Raw genomic sequence first — 26689 nt, forward strand, 5'->3', positions numbered from 1 at the left:
TTCCTGAACCTGCTGAAAAACAGTTGTATCTTGTTTAGGAGTAGCTGTGCAAAATCACCAGAAAATTACTAATTGCTAGGCAAGTCTGGTATCCCTTACCAGCCTGTCATTATTCATTCCAGAGTATCCAGGCATTACATGGCATTGTCATGTGATCTTCCCAGCCCTCTTGCCTGCTTTTGGGACAAAGTTTGCTGTTTGCTCTTGCCCCAGTGTAGTGGTTTTGGTTTGCTAATTTGAGATTTCCTGGCCAACACACCAATGAGTGTGGTGAGTTCAGTGCTGGCAAATCACTGAAACTTTCACAAAGCAAGGCCAAGGCAAATTAAACAGAAATAAATGAGACATTAAAAATGTGGAATTAAAGAAATTTGCAACAGAAAGAGGATCTTAAACAGAAGGAGGATCTAATGGGAATAAGTTAGGGAGGGAATTTGTGATGACTGGGAATAGGAAAACAGATCTCTGAGACATTCGTGGTGCTGAAGAACCAGTCAGAAATGGAGAGCTTCAGGTGGTAAGAAGTAAATACACTCCTGGATGCAAAGGATTAGTGTTTCAATACTCAATTTCAGCAAGTTGGAGCCTTACAATACTCTCTGGTACCTCTCTCACTCTCATGGGTGTGGTTGAGAATAAAGCAAGGAGGCCCCACGCCCTGAGGCAGGACCTGCCCTGAGCACAGCTGGGCACTGCTGATGGCACTGAGGGCTGGCCCTGCACCCCAGCAAACTCACAGCTCCCTCTGTCCTCTCCTCCTGCACTTCCAGGCCACACCAAACCGCCCCTCAGCCTCCACAAGAGCCATTGCTGGAGGAGAGGACAAGGCTGAAAGGAGCTTTGGAGGAGGCCCATGGCAGGAGGATCAGCCCATCCTCCTTTCATGCTCAATGTCAAAAGCCCAAAATAGCCCCAGTCTCCCAAGGCTCCTGTGCGGGGTCGTGCCTGTTTGTGGGGATGATCTGCTTCCACTAATAGCGCCTGAAGACATTCCTGGGCGGGTAGGCTGCCTTCTGTGTGGCACTGCAACGTGCCTGCCCTGGAGGAGCTGGACACGTGTGCTGTGTCCCAAGGCAGCAGCTGCTATTCTTACCCCAGAGAGACTCAGTGCAGCACAGCTCCATTGCCAGCTGAAAGGTTAAACACCAGAATGGGGCCCAGCACCGTGGCCATGGCCATTCCCTGCTGGGATGTGCTGTCCCATGGGCAGCACAGCAGCTGCCCTGGTACTTCCAGCAGTCAGCCAGGGCTCCTTCAGGTGGATGGGGCATTCCTTCTCTGTAAACCAACAAAAATGCAATGCCTGTGAACCCAGAACTCCATCTTCTGCTCTGCAGATCAGCAAGAGGCCCCAGTTCATGAATCCCTTCCCTGGTGAGGAAAGCAGAGGCTCCAGGAACAGCAGCATTGCAGAAAGTCTTGTCCCCTCTCGCAGCCAAGTGGAGCAGGAGCAGCCTGTTGAACTGTTTAGATCAAATAGAACTGAGCCCCAATGCATGAGGTTGAGCAGCTGAACTTGATATATCGTGGCTCTTGTTGCAGAAAAAAATTGCTGAGAGTGTGGAAGAGTAACCACAGAACTTAGATGGGCTTGAAACAGTGCTGGGGACTTCAGAAAAGGTCTGGGAGGAGGAAAATAAGTAATAATACAGTAGAGGATGTGGAGGTAGAAGAAATGACAACTCAGAACAGGTTTGGGGACGAAAGGTCAGGAGAAATCTGAGGGGAACTGCTGGGAAACACTACAATGATAATCTGCAAACGACTAACTCATACCCCACCTCTGAAATTCTTTTTAAAGCCTAATTTTAATTTTGAAGAAATAATTTTCTGTATTTATTCTGTTGTTTCATTACTGCTGAGGAGGTGTAAGTGCTGAGCAGAGCTGTCTGCGCTGCAGAGAACCAATCCTAGGCAAACCTGGGAACACAGCCTGTCCTGAGGGGGTCAGAGTGAAAATCCAGACCTTCCCAGAGGCCTGAAGAATTCAGGGGCTACTCACAGGTGGAGCCTGGAAGCCCCCAATATCCAGACCTCACCTGAGCTCCCCAGGCTGGGCAGGTAGGGCTGGGGTCCAGCAGCCTCAGGAGCTGCTTTTCTCTCTGGCAGAGGGAAAGTGGATCGGGTGGTGCAGAGTGGTCCAAGTTTTGAGCTGCTGCTGTGGCCCACCCCACAGGGACCTCGCTTGTCACTCTTTTTGAGCCCACCCTGTGGCATATGTTTTATGTAGGATCATCCAAGGAAAAGAACCCTGGATCTGCTCTGCTTTGTACAACTGATTTGTGCTTCAGGAGCAGCAAATTGTATTCTTACTTTGGTGCATGAGATGAATGCAGAAAGCAATTAAAGAAATGTTTAGCCTTACCCACAAGGGAATCTGTCTTCCAATATAAAATAATGAAACCCTTGATAAATTTCCTAAGGATGCAAAAGGAACTTTTCTGCAAGAACAAGTTAGTTCAGAAATGTCACTAGAAATGTCTGCTGTGTATCCTGTTGGCAACTTCACTACAGTGAGTGTCACGCAGAAAATTCTGTGGCAATCCACTGGCTTGTCTTAGCTTGAAAAGCCTAATTTTTAAAGTGAGCAGATTTATAGAAATTCCATACCAGTTTATTTCCATTTACAGCACTGAAATCTGCCCAGAAGTAGGATTTGTGCATCTGTCCCAAATGAGTGCCAACCGAGGAAGACACCACCTCATTGCTGACTTTTTTAGGCTACAGTTGCTGCTTGTGCTAATATTATGCACCTAATCCTAGTTCTCCTTCCCTCCCCCTTTTGCCACTTGCCTTGTTTTGACTTTGTCTTACCCGGAGGCGTCTTAGGCTGCCCACCCCACTCCCCTGCTCTGTAACAGGAGCTCCTCAGCTGCTGTGGTGGGTGACAGAAAGGACATCCTGAATGTCACCTCCTGGGCCAGCTCTTCCGCTGCTGTTTGCTGGGAACATGAGGAGTCTGATTAACAGCACAACTCTGATACTCAAAGGAGGGTTCTCACCCCCAAATGAAAGTTTGCTGCTTTACCTTTCTCCCCACTGCTCTGTGAGCTGGGCTGTGCCACTCCTGAGTCTCACCCACTGTCATTGAGAGTGACAGTAAAAAGATTTTAAAATCACAGAAAATTCGGGGAGCTAGAAAGAAAGTTAGGCTTAGTAGCCCTGGGAAAATGTTAAAGGTAGGCCCTGGGAAATGTTAGACCTGTATTTGCTAGATTGTGTGAAACTGCACCTCTATAGTCAGTATATGATAAATGATATAATTGTTAGATGTGATTAGATATAATTATTGTTTAAAGAATCTTGAGAAACTATGTTAGAGGTTTGAGGGGATCGCAAGAAATCCATGCTTGGATTAAATAAATGTGTACAATAGAACAATGTAAGTTTAATAATTAATATGTAAGTTATATAATGATAGAATATAAAACATGTTCGGTCCAAACCCATGGTGGAGTCAGATTTGGGTTTGTGTTCCCTGACACCCAGAGCTCTTAATAAAAGCACCTGCATATAAACATTCTGTGATTATGTGTTCCTGAGCACTAACAAGAGGAACACAACTTGAGAAGCATGGCCAAGCACAGCTGCTTGTCACCATGCCTGTTCCCTGTGTGACATGGCATTAAGAGAGCTGAGAACACATCAAACGTGTATATAAACAATGAACAGAGGTATGTAGGTTGTATCTTATGGAATATCTTCCATGGTTTATCAGGGTCTGGGCTCCAGTCACCCAGCAAGCTGGTTTGGTTGAAGTAGGGCAGAGTAATCACCAGCAGTGGCCCACCACATGCAGGACTGCCTTCCTTCCACCTTATCTGTAATGTGTGCTCAGAGGAGCAGCACATCCACGTGGAAGAGGTTTTACAGTGACCTCTGTGAGCCAGAAAGAAGTTTGAGAAGAGGATCCATGTTTACCCCTGAAAGAATTTCCTACCAAGGTCATTGACATAGAAACCAAGAAAGAAAGAAGGATAAATAAGAGAAACCTGATCTGTCTATTCCAATTAGCACTTTGTTTATCTTTTCCTGACCAATGAGTAAAGTGTAAACGTATGAGTTTTGTAAGAGTGTATAAAAAGCATGCATGCTATTATAAAAACAGTTTGAAGCCTTCTGAAAATGGAGTGTTGGTTTGTATTGTGACTGTCTCAACTACGACACATCCAAACAGATCCTGCTCATTCCTGGTGCCCCCCATGGCACTGAGCACATCTCAATTCCTTGTCGGGCATCAGAGACCCTGGCCACCTAAGGAGGAGCTGCAGTGACCTGTCCCCACACAGGAGGACACACCTCTGTCTGTGTAAAGCACCTGAGCCTGCTCTCCAGGCCGGAGATTTCCTACTGCAGCAGAGGCTGAGCAGCCCTGAGCTCTCTCCAGCCTCCCAGGGCTCAGTAGCAGGGTGTGCAAGGGGATCCCATGACCATTACAGGCTCCAGGTGGGGTACAAATAGATCACTGAGACCTGAGAAGGGCAAAGTCTTCTTAGGCTTCATATAGAGATAGTAGGAATGTGCTTGTGCTTCTGTCTCCTATTACTGGCAGGGAAACACAGAACACATTGTGGTTTTCAGTACACTTTCCCAATTGTAAGTTGTTTTTTCTTCATTGACATGACATTTTTCACCACCTTGAGGTGGTTTGCTCCCTAGAAGGCTTCACCACCTGAGTGGAATGTCATGCAGAGGCTGGGTGTCTGGGGAGAGTGGGATGATGACAAATGTCTTGGGTGTGAGAGTCTGCTGTTCCTTTGGACTCACCCAGTACAGCCATTCAGAGAGCCACACAGATCACAGAAGGGTTTGGGTTGAACAGACCTTTAAATCTCACCTAATCCAATCCCTCTGACATGGGCAGGGACATCATGCTATCTTATTTCCTTCAGTGTCAGAAATAACCCACAGAGGTGATAGTGCTGTATCATACACATATTTCTGAAAAATCATGCCTGGCATGAAAAAAAAAAATTTGAACCACACCCCTAAATTCCTCTTATGGACATGGAGAAATGGCTAGCAGCATGCAGTTACCACTGAGAATATGTCCAGCCTGTGGTAATGAGAAGAATCTCCTGTACTCTGCCTGCCCTGCTGCTCCTCACCTGGTGGAGCTCCTTCCTGCTGTGATGTGGTGCATTTTCCTGCCCCAATGAGCTCCACAGATCTCTGACTCTGCCTGCAGGTCACTCTGCTCTTCAAGGACTGAAAGCAACAAAAGCCTGCTCTTTCTGCTGAGGACATTTCAGCTGATGTTCATGAGAAGCAGTGTTATGGATTTGGTGCTCTGGAGGGATGTGCTGGCCAAGTGCCATGGAATTAACTGTCTGTTGATTGAATGAAGTGAAATAAAAGATTTCACTGATAGCCATGGCTTCAGCTGCATGGGAGTGGACACCTGGACACATCCCCAGACAGAGGGGATACCTGGAGACTTCCCCAGACAGAAGGGACACCTTGGAGGGCTGTCTGTCTTAGGGAATCACAGACCATATAGCTTTAGGATAGCTTCCAGGGATAAAGACTACAAAAACCCATTCCTTTTCCTGCTGTTGCCTATACAGGCCATTCTTGTGTTTCCAGTTTATGAACTTGATGAGCCTGAGCAGGCAGGAGGGGGAGGTTCCCAGTGGCCAACACACAGCACCTGCAGGAACTTCCCCTTGCCCTCTCCAGCCTGGCTAAAAAGTGCCTTCTCACTCCTTATCTCTCAGTTAACTGCTGGGATGGGGGGAACAAAGTACACATCTTAGGCCCTGGCAGGGAGGGAGCAGCTGTCTGATTTCTGTCTCAAGAAGGATCTATTTTCAGCACGACTGAATCCTTTCTCCTCCATGGGAATGTGCACCTTGACGACACTGCATTGCTGTTCAGCACAGTCTATCCAGAGATGGCTTCCAGCCTGCCTCCTACCATTTATCTCTGCTGTGCTTTGCTTCTGTGAAGTTCACCCTGAAGAGATGGAAATAGAATGGACAGAATATTAATGATTCCCAGGAAACATTGCATTCTTTTTTTTTTTTTTTTTTTTTTTGCTTTGAGGTGCTTGTATTTCTTTCAAAATATTCCTTCCTGGACAGATTTCTCCTTGCTGTACCTGGATAGAGGACACATGGCAAAGTTTCCCCTGAAGTAATTTTTTGGGATCTAGAGAGTGAAATTTGGGTTTTTTGGGATCTAGAGAGTGAAACTATAGTGAAATTTGAATCATCCATTTCAGATTAGAGACTACGTCTTCGTAAGAAACCACTATACCAGTGTCATATAAATGGTACCCTGGTGAAAGAGAAGAGCTGCATAAATTAAACTAAATCCAAAGCAGATGCTCAGTAGCTTAGACTGCTTTTCAGGGATCCTTATGACAGCTGACCAAACACTTCACTTTCCATGAGCTTTATGTCATATACTACAACAGAGAATGCTGGGTTATTTGCCCAACCTTTTTTTTTGCACTTGCTCCTGTCTCATCTTCCAGCCTCCACAAATTTAGTGTCTTTCCCCTGTAGATATTAAGAGTTCATATACTACCTGTATTCACAACGCATGCTTTTACACTTACCATTGCTTTAGCCCTAATTTCCTTCAAAAAGTTATTCAAAAACAACATCTCGAAACACTAAAAGATAAGTTCTTGTTTTCTGTGTTCTTATTTCATTAATGCAAAAGAGGAAAAAAAGGAAATGGGTATGAATTTAGAGCTTTCAAGTGAAAGTAGCTGATGTTTTAACATTTTATCTTGTTTTTATAACTTAATCAGCAATACAGATAAACATGGCAGTAAGATTTGAGTCTCTGTGATTCTACAATTGCCGTTTAACATTAAGTGTTTTCTGTGTTAAGGACAGTGTGCAGCTGAGTACTGGTGAGGCAAAACCCTGAGGTGAATCTGGGACCCAATGACACGCAGCAGGTGCAAAGCCCTAAATCTGGAGAGGAACAAGCCCAGGCACCAATAAATGCTGGGTGCTGACCAGGTGAAAAACAGCTTTGCAAACAAAGAACCTGGGGGTTCTGGGGGACAGCAAGTTGAACATGAGCCAACAATCTGTCATTTATGTGAAGAAGGTGAATGGTGTCTGCATTGGGAGGAGTGCTGCAGCAGGCAGAAGGAGGTGATCCCTGCCCTTAATTCAGCACTGAGGCCACATGTGGAGTGATGTCCAGTGCTGAGCTCACCAGTATAAGAGAGATACAGAGCTACTGGAGAGGGTCCAGAAAAGGGCCAGTAAGATGAATGAGAGACTGGAGCATCTCATAAGGGAAGTCTCAAAGAGCAGAGACTGTTCAGCCTGGAGAAGAGAATGATCAGGTGAATTGTATCCATGGATATGAATACCTGGAGGTGCACAGAGGATGGAACCAGGTCCTTTTTATTGTTGCTCAGTGACAAGACAAGAGGCAATGGGCACAATCTGACACACAGATTTTCCCCTGTGAAAATCTGGGAATACTTTTTTCCTGTAAGGGTGACTGACCACTGGACAAGTTTCCCAGAGCTATTGTGAAATCTCCATCCTTGGAGATATTCAAAAGCCATCTGGATGAAAGAATCTCTTTCATTGCTGTGTTCTACTTCACAACCCTCTTCTGAGATTTGGACCATTGTCAAAAAAGATTTTATTTTCTAGCACTGGTCCATGGGGACCTACTGACACTAAATTCAACCCCGAAATCACTGGTGAGTGTCAATAATTGGAGACACATCAACTCACAGACTGCTTCCCATTCAAACCAGACCTTCCCTCGGCTGCCTGCCCAGAGCTGGCTGGCAGTGTGCCTCACTCCTGCCTCTTGCACAGCTGGGGCCACATCCTGCACAGCACAACAGCAACAACCCAAAGAACTCTCTGAGTAGAATGGCTTTGTTGTTGGCCACTGGAAAGGCAACATCCCCAAAGTCAGCTGATCTAGCCCAGTACTCTCAGCTAAAATATCACAGAATCATGGCTGTAGGTGGGGTGGGGCATGGGGAAGTGCTTTGCCTCACCAGGGTAGGGCCTGACCTGCCCTTCCCATATTTTTCCCATTTTTATTTTTCCCGTATTTTTTCTCCTCAGAGTCATCTGCTGACATATCCTCATGCATGCCAAAATGTCTCAGGACATCAATCTTTCCAGTCTCTCACACCTGGTTATAGGAAAAGTCCTGCTTAGGCAGGACTGATGATAAATGATGGAGAGTGGCTGGGCAAATTCTTCACACAGTTCTCTCAGTGGCCTCAGGTGAATCCTGCTTGTGAGTGTCTAAAATCAGCAGGTTGTTGACTAATTCCTCCTGGACTGCAGGAAGTCCATTCTGCTCCTCTACCTGACTAACAGCTTAAGGGGCTGGTTGCCCTGAGGATAACCACTCCTTATGTTGATGACTGAGGCAAAGAAGGTATTAAGTACTTCAGCCTAAATCTGACAGGACACAAATCAGCTCACATGACTGTGCTCTATCCCTAAAACAAGACCAGTCTCTCTCCAGCACCACCAGTGAATCCCCTTACTTCCCCCATCTCCATCAGCATTGTCCAGGCATGTCTGCCACCCCCAGTGCTCCTGGTGATTTGGACTAAGTGTGCAAAATATTTGTAATGAACTGGAAGTGCCTGACTGAGGATGTATCAGGTAGAGAGCATCTGGGACTGCATGCTGACATGATGTGTTTGTGCATACATCCAATTATTTGTGTAGGTATTACTGAAAAGAGGATTTTCCTACCATTTGTAAGTAGGTGTGCTGGTTTCACTTGGAAGGCATTTCAAATCAGTTATTCTTCCTAGGGTTAAGGATAAGTTAAGTTGTCAGCAAAAGCAGGGAGCATCTTGCTCATTGGCACTAACCTGCAGATCAGGAGTTTCAGCAGGTATAACCCATCACAGGGTGCACAAAAACAGTTTTTAGAGAATCTCCCACTTATTTCCAATCTGAAGTGTGTGCAGAGAGGCACACAGGCACATGCCTGTGTGTGTGTGTGTGTGTGTGTGCCCACTCTCCCTGATACCCCTAAAGCTGCCTCACATCTGTCAGAGCCATCAACTTAAAAAGCCCAGGTAGAACCCAGCCTCTCCCTGCTGCAGTGTTTACTGACCACCCTGCTGTGCTTGCCACCCTCCTCCCCTCTTCTATATCTGCACTTCTGCTTTCAGGGTTAAACCAACAAAACTGCCAAAAGGTTTTAATAACACTAGTTTATCTTTTAACATCCTGTTTTATCTATTGAACTGCTGGGGTAGCTGCAGCACAGACATACCAAGCAATCCATCCCAGGTCGCGCAGTGAGTCGGTGGGAAAGGCAGCAATAAAATCCATAAGTCCTGAATCCAAGTTCTTTAAGTGCTTTGACTAGTCCAGATTCCCTCCTTAACACCCTTGGAAGATTGTTTATAGAAGATGTATTCATATAGCCACTAAGACATCAAAATTTTCTAATTATATCTAGTCATGTCAAATGACAATTATGCCCTTAGTTCAGTTTGCCAGACAATGCTTCACCAAAGAGGGTTTGCCAAAATATTTTTGACCGAAGAAAGAGGAGGCATCTGGAGCATCTGCAGGCGAGATCGTATAAAATGTCCCTGCAACACGTCTGCCCTGGCTCCACAGAAAGCTCCAAGGTAAGGGATGGGGTCTGCAGGCTGCCAGGAAGGGGATGGCAGCCTAATGTGCCACCACATTCCTGCTGCCCCTGGTGCTTCTGTGCAGGAGGGGACTCCATTACAAATCTGTTTTCAAGGCACCTGCATGTTTTCACTCTTGATTTTTGTGCAGCAGCAATTTGGGAATTGTCATTTCTGTTTTACAGCACTGATCAGCTGCCAGTTCACAAGCCACACATCTGGTGTCACGAGAGGTAAGAAGCTGATTTACTAATTCTTAGGGGCAGAGACAGATCCTTTTGGGTGGGGTGTCAGGAGGTTTCACTGGTTCACCCTATATGCAAACCTGGTGGGATTGCAGTATAAAGTGGTGAGGGTGCCCAAGGCTGTGTTTGAAGCCTCTGAGTACTGATGAAAGAGCAGAAAATCCCCATGGGGACATTCTTCACTTCTGCTTAACTGACCTTACATAAATCAAGGAGTGCTGCCTTCCCATCTTTGCTATGGCAGGAGGAGAATGGGACCAGATAAGCACAGCAGGGAAAAATGCAAACTCCTGTATTCTGCTTAAGAATATATTAATTATTAAATCACCTAACATATAGACCTTCTAACCACCTTTGTAGAGTGCCAGAATTGTCAGCTTTCTAAGATATCCATTTTCTTAATCCAGACAAAAATTATATTTATTACCTAAAGAATAAAGAGGGAATAAATTTTACTAAAGTACCTAGAGGATTTTCAAGTCAGTTGGCTAAATTTAAATACCATAGAAGTTTAATAAATCAAAACTTTTGAGAATTGTTGTGTTCCTAGATTTTTTCAATAAGTATTTATTTGAGATCTTAATAAAGCCTTGGAAATTCCAATTTCAATGACTGAATTTTATTTCACCTAAGTCAGAATTTTGGGGCTGAAATTATTTCAGTATTGTAGTGAAGTCTGACAAATGCATAGAGCAAATTAATTGTGGCAGAATATTAAAAGGTCACAAAGTCTGCACACTTTTTTTTTTTTTCAGTGGAGAACCTCTTAGGAAAATTTATTAATTACCCTACCATTAAATAGGTAAATATCTCACAGATTCATTGTTTTCCAAGACTGTAGGTCACCTATACTACAGGTTTTCAGTAGTTTTATTTCATTGTTCATCCTTTTTACAATTTATTCTATTTCCATTCCTAATAGTGATGTCTTAGTGAAACTCTTGTCTTACAGGCACAGTATTCTTAAAGCACCAAATCCACAGTTCTGAAAAGGTCATCAATGGATGTTGGAAGACCTGGACTGCATCATGAAAGCCTCTTATTTTGACATAAAATTAAATTTCTAGTTATCTCATGTTAAAATACTCTGAATAGGAAGAGACACCAAGGCACAAAATGAAATTTTCCCAAATCTTACATAATAAATAATCAGTGCCACATTTTTTCTCCTCAGATTCATCTGCTGAGATATCCTCAGTAAAGGGCAGCCATGGCCTCCGCAGATGCTGAGATGGCTGTTTTTGGGGAGGCAGCTCCTTACCTCCGAAAATCGGAGAAGGAGAGAATTGCAGCCCAGAACAAACCTTTCGATGCCAAGTCATCAGTCTTTGTGGCTCATCCCAAAGAATCCTTTGTGAAAGGGACAATCACGAGCAGGGAATCGGGAAAAGTCACTGTCAAGACTGAAGGGGGAGAGGTGAGTCAAAAAAAAGGTACAAAAACAACATTTGCTTCCCTCACTGGGTTCTTAGCTGACATATGAGGATCTTTCTGTTTCCTTGGCAGACCCTGACTGTGAAGGATGACCAAGTCTTCTCCATGAACCCTCCCAAGTATGACAAAATCGAGGACATGGCCATGATGACCCACCTGCACGAACCCGCTGTGCTGTACAACCTCAAAGAGCGTTACGCAGCCTGGATGATCTACGTAAGTGGCGGCAGCAGCTTCCTCTGGGCAGCCTCAGCAGCTGCTGGGCCAGCCTCAGGGGAAGCCAAGGTGCTGTGTCCCTTCCTTGCAGACCTACTCGGGTCTCTTCTGCGTCACCGTCAACCCCTACAAGTGGCTGCCGGTGTACAACCCCGAGGTGGTGTTGGCCTACCGAGGCAAGAAGCGCCAGGAGGCCCCTCCACACATCTTCTCCATCTCTGACAACGCCTATCAGTTCATGCTGACTGGTGAGTGCTTGACCTCCCTCACAGCAATCTAATCAAAAATGCCCTGCTGATCTCACTGGAGCATGTGAGAAGCCAGCTGGAGCCACCAAGAAGAATGACTGTGAACTTGGTTGATTTATGTAGCAAACAATTTCAAGTGAAACTGACATAGGAGCATTCATGAACTTATCATGGTGAATTATTTGTATTTATTTGTACAAAATTCTACACTCTCCTACTGCAGAAAAGTACTTGGCTCAGTTTTCTACATTTTTTCAATGACAAGAAAGAAAAAGTTACTTTTTCTTCTATTTTGAACTTGGGTAGGTACTTTGGTTTCATTTCTTGAGGAAAATTATGGGAAGGGGAAGTGATACACAGCTTGTGTCAGGTCCAGATGCCTTTGACTGTTCAATATAACTATTTGAGCTTATGCTTAATACTACTAGGACATAGAATGGAATTGGGTAGTCTTGGACTTTTTGAAGAATCCCCAACTTTAGTTTGCAGTTTTACTTCTCATTTAGCTTGGCATTACCCAGCTGCTAACACATCTGTTATTGCTCTGCTTTCACAGATCGTGAGAACCAGTCCATCCTGATCACGTAGGTACCCCCCTGCACGGGTCCCTGCAGGGCTGCCCGGTGCCAGGGCACCTCCTGCCTGACCACGCACCCTCTGCTTCTCTCTTGGCTTTGGCAGCGGAGAATCCGGGGCCGGGAAGACTGTGAACACAAAGCGTGTCATCCAGTACTTTGCAACAATTGCAGCCAGTGGAGAGAAGAAGAAGGAGGAGAAGTCATCAGGCAAAATGCAGGTGAGTCAGGAAGGACAGACTGAATGCTTGGCCTGTCATTGCCCTGCCAACCAAACACAGTCACTGAATAATGGTGTCCCTGCAGGGAACGCTTGAGGATCAAATCATCAGCGCCAACCCACTGCTGGAGGCCTTTGGAAACGCCAAGACCGTGAGGAACGACAACTCCTCGCGCTTTGTGAGTTCTTGCTTTGCATAAAATCTCTCCCCTTCATGGGAGGGGATGCCTGAGCAGTTCTTCATGCAAAGCAGAACACATCCAGGCTGACCTGCTGCTGCTTCTGCTTAACAGGGCAAATTCATCAGAATCCACTTTGGTGCCACAGGCAAACTGGCTTCTGCTGACATTGAAACTTGTAAGAGATTCTCCTGGAAGGCTCCCATCCCTTCCCAAATTCCCATCTCCATGTACATTCCCACAAGTGTCTAACTCTTTCTACCTCCCTGGGCAGATCTGCTGGAGAAGTCCAGAGTCACTTTCCAGCTCAAGGCAGAAAGGAGCTACCACATCTTTTATCAGATCATGTCCAACAAGAAGCCAGAGCTAATTGGTAGGAGGCATCCCTGAGCTTTTGAGAAGAAAATCTCTGAGCATAATTCAACTATTTTACAAGATTAATTAAATTTAACCTATGAACACATTTTTTTTCAGAAATGCTCCTCATCACCACCAACCCATTTGACTACCCTTTTGTGAGTCAAGGTGAGATCACTGTCCCCAGCATTGATGACAAGGAGGAGTTGATGGCAACAGATGTAAGTAATGTGCAAGAGGCCAAGGTCAAGAGACACAGGTCATACATCAGATAACATGCAAATATTTCACTTTGTTCATTGTATTACCAGAGTGCCATTGACATCCTGGGCTTCACTGCTGATGAAAAGACAGCCATCTATAAGCTGACAGGGGCTGTCATGCACTATGGGAACCTGAAATTCAAGCAGAAACCAAGAGAGGAGCAAGCAGAGCCTGAAGGCACTGAAGGTATTATCAAATTCAATAATTAACCCTCTGTAAGCCACTACAAAAGTTTTTCACTGTTGGACTTCAGATTCCAAGGAAAACAATCATCCAGGAAAAAATAGCTGTCCCTTGTCCTTAGTACATCAAATTCCCTGATTTAAGGATTTACATAACTTATGCTATGAACAATTAATACTTTCAACTGGTCTTCATACTCTTTCAAGAAGTAAGGAGTTATGGATGTTCCTTTAGTCATACCTTTGCTGGAATATGGCTTGCAATTGTGAAACAGCCCAGTGATTCAGTTCTAACATGATAGGGAACCAAGTTCCCATGCACCTTCACCTATGAGGTGCTCAGGGAAGTCAGCTGTGAGAGGTGTTATTTAATTCCTTTCCTTTGTTTGCACAGGGCTTACAACCCCTGTCTTCAGCTCTGTGAGCACTGCCTCCTTGTTAAGGACAAGGTGGGTGGGGAGCACCGCTGGTAACAGGATGAAGCCCAATGAGTTTTACTGAATATCAGAAACAAAAGCTCAGAAAAGGCTGTAGGCTGTGGAGCTGGAGGAGAATAGAGATTATTGTCTCTGTGTTCCTCTCTATTTTGTGGTTTTGATCACCTGAATGTAGATCAGTACCTGACTGTTGTCTCTGCAGCTCCTGAGCTGCGTGTGCACTGCACACATTCAGGCTAGCAAGCGTCAGTTTTCAGTTTTGTGCCAGGAGATTTTTGAAAACTTCATTACTTTCTGCATGCTGCAGTGAGGAATTTCAAACAGAAATATTTTTTAGAAAAGCTCAATATGCATAATGGCAAGTGTGATGTTACAAAGATTCCCTCTACGAGAGTCTATCAAAAGTTTTCAAAGAACAGAAATCTGAACCATTCAGCCTTTAGGGAATGCTCTAGGATTCAAAGCCTACTGGACATAAAATTCTTCCTTTTTCCTCTGGCTTTTCAGTTGCTGACAAGGCTGCCTACCTGATGGGTTTGAACTCAGCTGACATGCTCAAGGCCCTCTGCTACCCCCGAGTCAAGGTGGGGAATGAATACGTGACCAAGGGCCAAACAGCACAGCAGGTAAGAGACATGTTGTAACCTGTAACCACGTGTAGAATGAATATCCTCTTGATTCTCCTCTCTCTTGCATTGTAACTCCAAGTATTTTTTTTTTCTGTAGGTGCACAATGCTGTAGGTGCCTTGGCAAAGGCGCTTTATGAGAGAATGTTCCTGTGGATGGTTGTTCGCATCAACGAACAGCTGGACACGAAGCAGCCCAGGCAGTACTTCATTGGTGTCCTGGACATTGCTGGCTTTGAGATCTTCGATGTAAGTAAGATTTGGTAAGAGCTATTTGGAAGTGACAACTGAATGTTATGATCACTTTAGGAGACATTTTTAAAAAGAACGTAATATTATCACATGATTATTGCTATTTGTCTTTTTTTAAGTAAAAAATGGCCTTTCAAAAGACTTGTGCTATTTCAAGATGTGAAAATCAAAGGTACAAAATGGTCCAATCAAAAAGTTCATTGTTTATATGATCAGGCCCAAGAGAATATAAAAACGTGTAATCACAATAGTCCTAAGCTTGGGTTTTTTCTCCCTGTAACTTGGCCTCATTTTAAATAGGATGTATAATTTATCTTTAAATTTTGTCAATGAAAAAAATTTCCTTGTGGACAATTAATTTGATCATTTTCTCTTTTTCATTATGTCATTAAACAGACTGAAGAATTGCAGGGGAAATCAAATTACCAGCACTCCTTAATTTAAAAAAAATGAGGTCTTGCAATTATTCCTGAATCTTCACATATGCATCTTTTTTATTTCATTTCCAGTTCAATAGCTTTGAACAGCTGTGCATCAACTTCACCAATGAGAAACTGCAACAGTTCTTCAACCACCACATGTTTGTGCTGGAGCAGGAGGAGTACAAGAAAGAGGGCATTGAATGGACATTCATTGATTTTGGCATGGACCTGGCTGCCTGCATTGAGCTCATTGAGAAGGTATCCTTCCTGTTCAAATCAGTTACATGCATGGAATCTCTGTAATTACTTGGTCTCATTTTCCAAATCTTGGTCTCATTTTCCAAATCTTCTCATTGCCCCATCTGCTATGTTGTGTTTCCCTTGTGCTGGGTAGCCAAGAGCTGGAACATCACTCCAGATGTTTCTTCTCAGAGCTGAGTAGAGGGGAAGGATTAACTCCCTTGAGCTGTTAGCAGCATGGTGTAGCTGAAGATGATTTGGTGGCTTTGTTGCAATGGCTCATGTTCAACTTGTCCGACACATCTGTGTATGCCCTGATTTTACAGAGCACATTGTCAACACAAAGAAAATTAATTTCTATTTTTTTATGAGTAATTTTGTGTTCAAAAATGTAGGTATCAATGTGATCAATCCCACTTTCTAGAAGAAAATGGAATTAAATAATAATATTTCTGATGTGTATCTCAGTCTATGTTCCATTACTGCGCCTCGGTGAAGATCATTATTGCCTTGAAAGATAAATATCAATTGGTTTCTTCTTGTGATTTCTCCCAGCCCATGGGCATTTTCTCCATCCTGGAAGAGGAGTGCATGTTCCCCAAGGCAACTGACACCTCTTTCAAGAACAAGCTCTATGACCAGCACCTGGGCAAGTCCAGCAACTTCCAGAAGCCAAAACCTACCAAAGGCAAGGTTGAGGCCCACTTCTCCCTGGTGCACTATGCTGGCACAGTGGACTACAACATCACTGGGTGGCTGGAGAAGAACAAGGACCCTCTGAATGAAACTGTCATTGGGCTGTACCAGAAATCATCTGTGAAGACCCTGGCTTTACTCTTTGCCAACTATGGTGGAGCAGATGCAGGTTGGTTCTTTGAATTCCATGTTTTCTCTGATGTACAGCTTGCAAGAAGGAATCAAAAAAGGCCAACAAAAAAATTCTAAAATCTGTTTTATTTTCAATTTAGCTGAGGCTAGTGCTGGTGGTGGCAAGAAGGGAGGCAAGAAGAAGGGTTCTTCCTTCCAGACTGTCTCAGCTCTTTTTCGGGTACAGTAAAGAATTAATTATTTCCTCCTAAGACAAGGAGTAAACCCACCAATTACTGCAGCTAGTCTTGTTTTGGCTTGGTTCTGTTAAAAGATTCTGAAGTTCTTGGGCCACATTCTGCTAGGAATAAATCCAATCAATCTACTCATACTTCATTTCACTGAATGCACAGTTTTTCCATTTGTTTAAGGCTGGGATTCATCTCAGCACACCCTACAAGATAAATGTATAATCTAGACATTTAAAACTCAGCTTGTTGGTTTTGTCCCTTTTGCTTTCAGTAGGGAAAACACAAAGCTTTTATGTTGTGTGCTCCATATGACCCTGCCTAAATACCTACTGCAGAATGCTTCACACTGCCTTTTAGGGGTACTGCTTTGTCTCTCTGGGTACATCCAATGGAAGATGGATATCTTTTCAAATGAAGGCATTCCACTAGAGTCAGTGAAATGTATCAAAATTGTATATTTTGGAGTACAGTCTGTCTTAAACATTACTCAGATTACTAAATTAATGATAGCAAAGATCTGTGGGAAGTCAGAAAAACTGGTGCAGAGAGCTTGAGTTCAGGGTTCTGCTAATTTTTGTGCAGTATCTCATTTCAGAGGACTTGATGCCTACAGCAGAAATGACATTTGCTAATATCAGTTTTTCTTAATGACTCTCCCAGGAGAATTTAAATAAGCTGATGACCAACCTGAGAAGCACACACCCCCATTTTGTACGGTGCATCATTCCAAATGAAACTAAAACACCTGGTAAGAGACTTACCTGTACATTGAAGGTTTTCAGTGTGGTGCAGCTCTTCCCCACAGTATTACAGACCATGGCATGTATTTGTGCTCTGCATTGCCAGGTGCCATGGAGCACGAGCTGGTGCTGCACCAGCTGCGCTGTAACGGCGTGCTGGAAGGGATCAGGATCTGCAGGAAGGGATTTCCCAACAGAGTCCTGTATGCAGATTTTAAACAGAGGTCAGACTTCACTCTCTTATTGGATCACCTTACCCATCTTAGATAGCTTTTGAAATCTAACCTTCCCCTCCTGTGCCTAAAGCCTTCTCTAAAGTTTCAGTTTAACAAGTGCTGCTTGTTCTCAATAGTTCTTGAGACTCTTTCTTGCCATGTACCTGCCAGCTGGTCACAACAACAGACCCCTTCATATTCACAGAATCACTTAGGTTGGAAAAGACCCTTAATATTCTGGAGTTCAAAGCAAGTCCTTCCATTTTCTTTCTCAGATACAAAGTATTAAATGCCAGTGCTATCCCAGAGGGACAGTTCATTGACAGCAAGAAGGCTTGTGAGAAACTTCTTGGATCAATTGATATAGACCACACTCAATATAAATTTGGTCACACTAAGGTAAAAGATTGTTTGCTTCAAGTGCTACGTGGTTTTGGTTTGCATGGTTTGATATTGACACTCTGATACTCCAGATAGCACATGAAATGATCCAATAGGGTATAGGAAATATTGTAAAATAAATCAACCAGATTCTTGATTACTCAACTCTGAATAAACTGAAATTCATGGTATTAGGATGATTTAATTAAGGGTTAATCAAGTTCCCATTTAAGACAAAGTTGTAAAATAAAAGAATCATGAGTGAATAAAAATCAAAGAAAAATGTCTGGGTATTATAGTTCCTCAACTGCAAGTAACCAGAAGCTTGGAGTTATAAAAGAGTGTCTGCCACTACATATATTCTTTGTGCTTTTGCTTTTAACTTCCATAGAGTATGTCATGGGGGGAAGGGTATCAGGCTACTGACACTGCATCTGTTTTCTTGTTCTTACCTAAGGTGTTCTTCAAAGCTGGGCTGGTGGGCCTTTTGGAAGAGATGAGGGATGAGAAGCTGGCACAGCTCATCACCCGCACCCAGGCCAGGTGCAGGGGCTTCCTGGCGAGAGTGGAGTACCAGAAAATGGTGGAGAGAAGGTAGACTTATCTTTAGATCAGGCTCACTGTACTTGGCTTACTGTGTCATCACAGTGTAAAGATTGAATATTAATTCAACTTATCTTTCAGGGAGTCCATCTTCTGCATCCAGTACAACATTCGTGCATTCATGAATGTCAAACACTGGCCATGGATGAAGCTGTTCTTCAAGATCAAGCCCCTGCTGAAGAGTGCAGAGTCTGAGAAGGAAATGGCCAACATGAAACAGGAGTTTGAGAAAACCAAGGAAGAGCTTGCAAAGTCTGAAGCAAAGCGGAAGGAGCTGGAAGAGAAAATGGTGAAACTGGTGCAGGAGAAAAATGACCTGCAGCTCCAGGTTCAGTCTGTGAGTACCACTAGCAGGCATTCTCCTAATTCTACTGTGACTATCAGGTTGCTATTCCCAAGTATGTTTTCAAACTACATAGAAAATTGATTTAGTTCAGTTCAATTGTAGTTCTTTCAGTGGTGCTCTAAAAGATATACTTAGCTTCTATAAGGACTGTGAGGTATCAGCAGTCAAAATATTACTGAGGTGACACTTTTCTACAGTGTACGCTGAGATATTCTTATATCTTATTCTTATGCACATTGATCCTATGTTTGATATTATGAGATAATATTGGACTCTATACCCTGCACAAAGATATAAATACTCATATCTTCAGGTAGATTGAAAAGGAATTTACTTGGTTGTATCTTTTAAAACTGGCTGTTTCAAAAGTCACAATATAAAAATCAATTTTATATTATATGTCATTCTGTTGGAATGTGAATCAAATTTTAAACTACAAAACTGCTATCCAAGACCTTGCACTAGGAAGATTAAGTATCTCAATATGCCCTGAAAAAGCATATCCCTAAAAATGGCATCTCCCTACCAGGAAGCAGATGCTCTGGCTGATGCAGAGGAAAGGTGCGACCAGCTCATCAAAACAAAAATCCAGCTGGAAGCCAAAGTCAAGGAGGTGACTGAAAGAGCAGAGGATGAAGAGGAAATTAATGCTGAGCTGACAGCCAAGAAGAGGAAGCTGGAGGATGAATGTTCAGAGCTGAAGAAAGATATTGATGACCTTGAGCTAACACTGGCCAAGGTGGAGAAGGAAAAACATGCCACTGAAAACAAGGTATGAGGTAGAACCTGTCACTCACACTCTGGAAAAACTTGTCTTCTTAGAAAGTTTTAAGCACCATTTTCTGTCTGTGCTTGTTCCCTTCTTCTCAAAGGTGAAAAACCTTACTGAGGAGATGGCAGCTTTGGATGAGACCATTGTGAAGTTAACAAAAGAGAAGAAAGCCCTCCAAGAGGCCCATCAGCAGACCCTGGATGACCTGCAGGCAGAGGAAGACAAAGTGAATACTCTGACCAAGGCCAAGATCAAGCTGGAACAGCAAGTGGATGATGTAAGCACAGACATAGAGCAGGAACAGGACAGGTATGGAGTCCAACGTGGCTGGCAGAGCCCTGATGGTCTTGTTGTGTTTAGCTGGAAGGGTCCCTGGAGCAAGAGAAGAAACTGCGCATGGACCTGGAGAGAGCAAAGAGGAAACTGGAAGGAGACCTGAAGCTGGCCCAGGACAGCATCATGGATTTGGAGAATGATAAGCAGCAGCTGGAAGAGAAACTGAAGAAGTAAGTGTGGTTCTGGGGCACCTGAGTGCTGGGCTGCAGCACTTGTCTTGTTTCTTTGAGTTCTAACACAGTTCACTTGTCCCAAAGAAAAGATTTTGAAATCAGCCAGATCCAGAGCAAGATTGAGGATGAGCAACTTCTGGGCATGCAATTTCAGAAGAAGATCAAGGAGCTGCAGGCAAGTCTCTGTTCCTTGCCCTGCCTTGCTCAGCTCAGCTCAGGCAGGAGGAGGGCACAGGCTGTGAAGGGTCCCTGCTGTTCTGCAGGCCCGCATTGAGGAGCTGGAGGAGGAAATTGAGGCAGAGCGAACCTCTCGCGCTAAAGCAGAGAAGCATCGCGCTGACCTGTCCAGGGAGCTGGAGGAGATCAGCGAGCGCCTGGAAGAAGCAGGAGGGGCCACAGCAGCTCAGATTGAGATGAACAAGAAGCGTGAGGCAGAGTTCCAGAAGATGCGCCGTGACCTGGAAGAGGCCACGCTGCAGCACGAAGCCACGGCTGCCGCCCTGCGCAAGAAGCACGCGGACAGCACAGCTGAGCTGGGCGAGCAGATCGACAACCTGCAACGCGTGAAGCAGAAGCTGGAGAAGGAGAAGAGTGAGATGAAAATGGAGATTGATGACTTGGCCAGTAACATAGAGTCTGTCTCCAAAGCAAAGGTACACAATTATTTTTATTCGGAATTTGATAGCAATGTGGTATTTTTTCTTTAATCTTATATGATTTAATTTTTATCAGCTTGTATCAGAAATGGTTTCTCTAAATCTCATATGTAGAAGTTGGAGTGAATGTACAGTCCCAAGATGTCAACTGCATCTTCTGGACATATTTTCCTGCTAAAAGAAGGCAGGATCAAGGTATTTACTTTTTTTTCTAATGTGCAATTGATACCTAGGCAAATCTGGAGAAGATGTGCCGCACTCTGGAAGACCAGCTGAGCGAATATAAAACAAAGGAGGAGCAGAATCAGCGCATGATTAGCGATCTTAGTGCTCAAAGAGCTCGTCTGCAGACAGAATCTGGTACGGCCCTTCCATCTGTAATTTGAAATGGGAGAAGCCCATAAATTGCTCTCTTGGCTCTTAAAATTTTGTCTCAATTGCAAACTTTTTCAGGTGAATATGGACGCCAGGTGGAAGAAAAAGATGCTTTAATTTCTCAGCTGTCTAGAGGGAAACAGGCCTTCACCCAGCAGATTGAAGAACTGAAGCGGCAGCTAGAGGAAGAGATAAAGGTGAAGATACTCACATTACATATGAAATAAATATTTGACATAATATTGTTTTTTGTGAATTGTTCAGGGCTTCAAAAGGTGCTCCAATTAAAAGTTCAAACTATCCCCTTAGATGATGCACTCTGAGCCCTTGCAGTACAGGACTCCCATGTTTTTATGAGGCAGTCAGTTAACCTCTATCTCTTTGGGAGGTTTATCAGTGCATAAGTACCAGTGAGAGAAATTTCCCAGGAAACACCAACTCCTTATCGCCATATTTTTGCCACCAGGCCAAGAATGCCCTGGCCCACGCCCTGCAGTCCGCTCGCCACGACTGTGACTTGCTCCGGGAACAATATGAGGAGGAGCAGGAGGCCAAGGGGGAGCTGCAGCGAGCCCTGTCCAAGGCCAACAGTGAAGTGGCCCAGTGGAGAACCAAATATGAGACGGACGCGATTCAGCGCACAGAGGAGCTCGAGGAGGCCAAGTATGTGAGAATTGCGTGGATGGTTGGCATACACCAATAAGGGAAATTTAAAGAATCCAATGAGATTTTCAAAGGCAAAAGCCTAGCAGAACTTTTAGGAGTTATATGAGACAGAAAAACACAAGGAAAACAGGCTATGTGACAAAGAATGCAGGAGAAAGGACCTATAAGGGATTGTGCAAAGTGCAGAGGGATAGCAAGACTGCAGAGAAGCTGTTGCTGCCCCTTCTTTGGAACTGTTCAAGGCCAGGCTGGACAGGGCTAGGAGCAGCCTGGCCTAGTAGAAGGTGTTCCTGCCCATGGCATGGAGTTAGTGCATTTTTTATCCCCTCCAACACAACAAAAACCATTCTGTGACTCCATGATTCTATGAAGACCTTGGGGAAATAAAACAGGATAAAAATGACTGGTAGAGATAGGCTCTGCAACATGTGCAATAGGACCAAATACTAAGAAGTGTCTCAGTGCTCTGGTGAGTTGAAAATCAACATTCAACAACATTTTCAGTTAAGAACTGTACTTACCACTTCCCAGGAAGAAGCTGGCCCAGCGCCTGCAGGATGCAGAGGAGCATGTTGAGGCTGTCAATGCCAAATGTGCCTCCCTGGAAAAGACAAAGCAGAGGCTGCAGAATGAAGTGGAGGACCTGATGATTGATGTGGAGAGATCTAATGCTGCCTGTGCTGCTCTGGATAAGAAGCAGAAGAACTTTGACAAGGTCTTTTGGCCTCCAGCACCAGCACTCCTGGTCAGAGCAGGGCCCCGTGATGGCCACAGCCCTACTCACCCCCCGTTTCTCTTCAGATCCTGGCAGAATGGAAGCAGAAGTATGAGGAAACGCAGGCTGAGCTGGAGGCCTCGCAGAAGGAGTCGCGCTCTCTGAGCACGGAGCTGTTCAAGATGAAGAATGCCTATGAGGAGTCCTTGGACCACCTGGAAACAATGAAGCGGGAGAACAAGAACTTGCAGCGTAAGTCCCTGGCCCTCTGCTCCTCCCTGGCCTTTCTCACTATCAGCCATTCCCACCATTCTTCATGGCTCTGTGCCTGCAGGTCTGCAGAGATGCCTGGCACCTTGGTGGGACAGGCCCTTTTCATTCTGCTCTCTGCCTGACCATGCCATCGATCTTTTTTCCCACAGAGGAGATTTCCGACCTCACAGAGCAGATTGCCGAGCAAGGAAAGGCGATTCATGAGCTGGAGAAAGTGAAGAAGCAGATTGAGCAGGAGAAATCTGAAATCCAGGCTGCTCTGGAGGAAGCTGAGGTACATGACCATAATCACTGGTGTCTGCAGTAAAGAAATGAGGAAATAGGGCTAACAAGGCCTTGGTTGTCTTCTCTTCTGGCTGGGGAATGCAGAGAGCGGAGATCTCTAGAAATATCCTGTCATTCCCTAAAAAACAAACAGTAGGTTTATCAATGCTATCAATGTTTGTGTCGACTTTTCCAGGCCTCCCTGGAACATGAGGAGGGGAAGATCCTGCGCTTGCAGCTTGAGCTCAACCAAGTGAAGGCTGAGATTGACAGGAAGATAGCAGAGAAAGATGAGGAGATTGATCAGATGAAGAGAAACCACCTGCGTGTCGTGGAGTCCTTGCAGAGCAGCTTGGATGCTGAGATCAGGAGCAGGAATGAAGCCCTGAGGCTGAAGAAGAAGATGGAAGGAGACCTTAATGAAATGGAGATCCAGCTGAGCCATGCCAACCGTGTGGCTGCAGAGGCACAAAAGAATTTGAGAAATACACAGGGAGTTCTCAAGGTCCGTTCAGCAAAGCAACAGAAAAGAAAAAATGAGATCCTTGATGTTTATGCCACTCAAGTGCACACTTACACCTACTAATTTCTTTTCTGTTTCTTTCCAGGACACCCAGATCCATTTGGATGATGCTCTCAGGACACAGGATGACCTGAAGGAGCAGGTGGCCATGGTGGAGCGCAGAGCAAACCTGCTGCAGGCTGAAATTGAGGAGCTCCGGGCAGCCCTGGAGCAGACGGAGCGGTCGAGGAAATTGGCTGAGCAGGAGCTTCTGGATGCCACTGAACGTGTGCAGCTGCTCCACACCCAGGTCAGGGCAGGGAGCAAATAGCTCTGTTGACACTGGCCAAACACAGAGGGCTGGAATTTACCAGAGAGCCAGCAGTACTAGAAAGGCCTTACTACTGCTCTCCCCAAGGAGAGGCGTGTTTTGCATCAGTTGCCCAAGCCCACGCCTCACATTTTGTAAACAACCATTTTCACAATAATTCCAGAGTAAGAATAGGAAGCTGGAAGGGGAAAGTCTTTGTTCAGGCAGAAGGTTTATTATGGCAGGTTTTAGAATTCAACTCTTGCCATGTTCTTCCCATTGCACAGAACACCAGCCTGATCAACACCAAGAAGAAGCTGGAAACCGACATTGCCCAGATCCAGAGTGAAATGGAGGATACCATCCAGGAAGCCCGCAATGCTGAGGAGAAGGCCAAGAAGGCCATCACAGATGTGAGTTGGGCACTCCTGGCATTGCTGATGGTGAATGTAGTCTCCCCAAAATATCTTCAGTCCCAAAATGGCTTTGACCTTTTGCTCTGATCAGGCGGCCATGATGGCAGAAGAGCTGAAGAAGGAGCAGGACACCAGTGCCCACCTGGAGAGGATGAAGAAGAACCTGGACCAGACAGTGAAGGACCTGCAGCTGCGTTTGGATGAGGCCGAGCAGCTGGCACTGAAGGGAGGGAAGAAGCAGATCCAGAAGCTGGAGGCCAGGGTGTGTAGGGCTGGGGCTGTGCCTGAGTGAGCGTGTCCCTCCTTGGAGAGACATTGCCAGGGCAGCTGCAGGGCTGGGCTTGTCCTTGCAGGTGCGGGAGCTGGAAGGGGAGGTTGATGCTGAGCAGAAGCGCAGCGCTGAAGCCGTGAAGGGTGTGCGCAAGTACGAGCGCAGGGTGAAGGAACTCACCTACCAGGTAAGGCAGGAGCTCTCCTTGGGCTGATGCACCCTTATTCCACCAATCAAAAGAGATTCTCATGGATGGCAAGGATAAATGCTATATTGTGGTGTGCAGAAAGCAATAATTCACTCTTTCCATTCTGGCAACACTCTAGTCTGAGGAGGACAGGAAGAATATTCTCAGGCTGCAGGATCTGGTGGACAAGCTGCAAATGAAAGTGAAATCCTACAAGAGACAATCTGAGGAGGCCGTAAGTATCTCTCTGATGCTTGGCAAGAATCACTTTCCCAGAGGGTAGTTTGGCCATTGAATGGACAGATATCAGAAATTTAGAAGATGCCAATAGAAATGCTCATCAATTTCACATGCTTTCAAATTCTCTGAAAGGCTCACAAAGTAGACTCACCTTTGAGAATGAAAACAATGAGCCCTTAAGAAGACTACTGAGGAGGGCAAATGCACCTAGCATTTTTTGCATTAGAACCACAAAGCAACCTGTAAGGATTTTTATGAATGATATCAGCAGTACAATATATAAAGAAATTTTGGAATTACCTTATTTTTAGTATTTTTGATAGCAGAAAGGGAAGATGTTGGAAGTCCCACCCCAAAACACTTTGCATTCCGCTTTTAGAATATTGCAAGGAACCTTTGCCTGTTTCTGGGCATGCAGCATTCAGGGATGCCCTGAGAATCCTACAGACCCTGAATTTATGATTGTCTGAGCACGGCTTCCTCATTGTGGAAACAGTCCAGCACAGAATAGGGCTTCTGGTTCAGTTAAGGGGATATGTGAGAATGACTCTGAGATCTCACCAATCTCACTGCCAGGCTTTGTACAAGCAGTGGTGGGTGGAGTTTGGAGGTTTGTGACTTTGCCAGGACAAGGCCCAGAAGGAATGAAAACCCCAAACTCCTCACTACCGACTCCTTCTCCCTTCCAGGAGCAGCTGTCCAATGTCAACCTGTCCAAGTTCCGCAAGATCCAGCACGAGCTGGAGGAGGCCGAGGAGCGGGCTGACATTGCAGAGTCACAGGTCAACAAGCTCCGAGCCAAGAGCCGCGAGTTCCATAGGAGGATAGAAGAGGAAGAGTGAGGATGTCACCAGGCAGCAAAGTGACCTGAGGGCTGCACAAAATGTGAACTTCTTGGTCACTTTCCTGCTGCCATGAGCCTTAGTACCCATCTCAGTGTCTAGTGAATAAAGACTGTAGTAGATTCCTCTGCATACACACTATGGCCAGTGGTTTTGTTCTTCTTTGGGTTTTGTTCTTCTTTGGGTTTTATCTTCCTTGGGCAATTGCACTGCAGAAGACGTTTCCTTACTTTTCTGCTCTGGGACAAGGGAGAAGCTGGTGCCAGTGCTGGATTGAGGATCTGAAAATTAGAGGCTGGCCATTGCTGTGCAGACTCCTGAAAAATCCAGCCTGTGCTCTCTCCTGTCTCCAGCAGCTCCTTGTCCAGCTCCTGCCTTCAGATCCTCCTAATGGTTCTCCCATTGTCCTTTTAGCACAGCTTCTTTCCCATGGGAGAGTCAAGAGAGGGTGTTCCTTTTGCTTTTTCCTTTTCCTACTCTTGTTTGTGATGCTGGCCCACACAAACCCTAAACACCAGTTTAGGTTTTGTTTTTCAACAATCTCAACACTGAAGGGAAGTTGAAACTCATCACTGATATTTGTTTGTTACATGCAAGACAGCAATATCCCAAGGGCTCTCACCTTACCTGGCTCCCAAGTGCAGCCTCACCAGCTCTTGCTGGGAAGTCCAGCCTGATTCCAGTGTCACTAACAAGCATTGATGAGCAGAACCTGTTGGTGTTGTCTGTGGAGAGAAATGGGAGATGGTTCTTCAGGAGCAGACCGCAGCTTTCAACCCCAGACCTTCAGAAAGCCACCCAAGGCCCTGCAGAGATGCCAGACTAGTACTTCCTTCTCATGAC

The 26689-nt window shown here is 45.0% G+C and overlaps 1 long non-coding RNA gene and 1 pseudogene across 1 annotated transcript; one reads left to right on the forward strand and one right to left on the reverse strand.

Moving 5' to 3' along the window:
- Nucleotides 1–10747: 10747 nt before the first annotated feature.
- On the forward strand, nucleotides 10748–25987 carry LOC118693617 (myosin heavy chain, skeletal muscle, adult-like; annotated as a pseudogene).
- LOC129046894 (uncharacterized) lies at nucleotides 17467–22383 on the reverse strand. The gene is made up of 3 exons (XR_008508737.1): nucleotides 22348–22383; nucleotides 18352–18693; nucleotides 17467–17504 (listed from the first exon to the last, which is right to left on the reverse strand). It is a non-coding gene; the product is annotated as an uncharacterized LOC129046894 (long non-coding RNA).
- Nucleotides 25988–26689: the final 702 nt, after the last annotated feature.

The sequence above is a fragment of the Molothrus ater genome, chromosome 19, assembly GCF_012460135.2.
Source record: "Molothrus ater isolate BHLD 08-10-18 breed brown headed cowbird chromosome 19, BPBGC_Mater_1.1, whole genome shotgun sequence".
Classification (NCBI taxonomy): Eukaryota; Metazoa; Chordata; class Aves; order Passeriformes; family Icteridae; genus Molothrus; species Molothrus ater.